This window comes from Mandrillus leucophaeus, unplaced genomic scaffold, assembly GCF_000951045.1.
Source record: "Mandrillus leucophaeus isolate KB7577 unplaced genomic scaffold, Mleu.le_1.0 Scaffold77, whole genome shotgun sequence".
Lineage (NCBI taxonomy): Eukaryota > Metazoa > Chordata > Mammalia > Primates > Cercopithecidae > Mandrillus > Mandrillus leucophaeus.
Window position 1 is genome coordinate 5,719,163 of NW_012108363.1, and position 1,333 is coordinate 5,720,495.

The window sequence follows — 1,333 nt, forward strand, 5'->3', positions numbered from 1 at the left end:
GCCTCCCAAAGTGCTGGGATTAAAAACGTGAGCCACCGTGCCTGGCCCCAAGTGGGTTTCTTTATATAAAATGACAAGGTTATTTTAAAATATATAGAGAAATATGAAGGATATGCAAAATAATTTTGAAAAAGAAGAACAAATTATGGAAACTTACACTACTTGATTTCAGGAGTTATAAAACTATCTTAAACAAGAAAATGTAATATTGGTGAAAAGACATGCTATTGGATCAACAGAACAAAATAAAGAATCCAAAAAACAGATCCATACATATTTACTAAGTTCATTTATAGTAAAGATGTCAACGCAATTCAATGGGGAAAAAATAATCTTTTCAACAATTCATACAGCAAAATAAACCTCACCCTTATTTTTATACCATATCCAAAAAAAAAAAAAAAAAGACTCTCAAAATTAAACATAAAGTTAAATAACCAAAACTATGAAACTTTTAGAATAAAACAGGCCAGGTGTAGTGGCTCATGCCTGTAATCCCAGCACTTTTGGAGGCCGAGGTATGTGGATCATCTGAGGTCAGGAGTTCGACACCAGCCTGGTCAATAAGGTGAAACCCGGTCTCCATTAAAAATACAAAAATTAGCTGGAAGTGGTGGTATGCGCCTGTAACGCCAGCTACTCGGAAGGCTCAGGCAGGAGAATTGTTTGAACCCAGAAGCAGAGGTTGCAGTGAGACAAGATTATACCACTGTACTCCAGCCTGGGCAATAAAGCGAGACTCTGTCTCAGAAAAACAGCAGGGTGCAGTGGCTCATGCCTGTAATCCCAGCACTTTAGGAGGCTGGGGCAGGCAGATCATGAGGTCAGGAGTTCAAGACCAGCCTGGCCAACATAGTGAAACCCCCGTCTCTACTAAAAATACAAAAATTAGCCAGGCGTAGTGACATGAGCCTGTAGTCCCAGCTACTCAGGAGGCTGAGGCAGGAGAATCACGTGAACCCAGGACGCAGAGGTTGCAGCGAGCCGAGATCATGCCACTGCACACCAGCCCGGGCGACAGTGTGAAACTCCATCTCAAAGAAAATACAACAAAAAATACATAGGAGACTGTGTGATTTTCAATTTTAGGTATCAGATGAACTGGATTAAGGAATATGTAGAGAGCTGGTAAAGCATTATTTCTGGATGTGTCTTCGAAGGTGTTCCCAGGGAACACTGGCACAGGAATCTGCCAACTGAGTGGGAAATATCTGACCTCAGTGTGGTTGGGTACCACTCAATCATCTGGGGTTCTGATAGAACAAAAAGGCAGGCCGGGCACAGTGGCTCACACCTGTAATCCCAGCACTTTGGGAGGCCGAGGCAGGCGGAT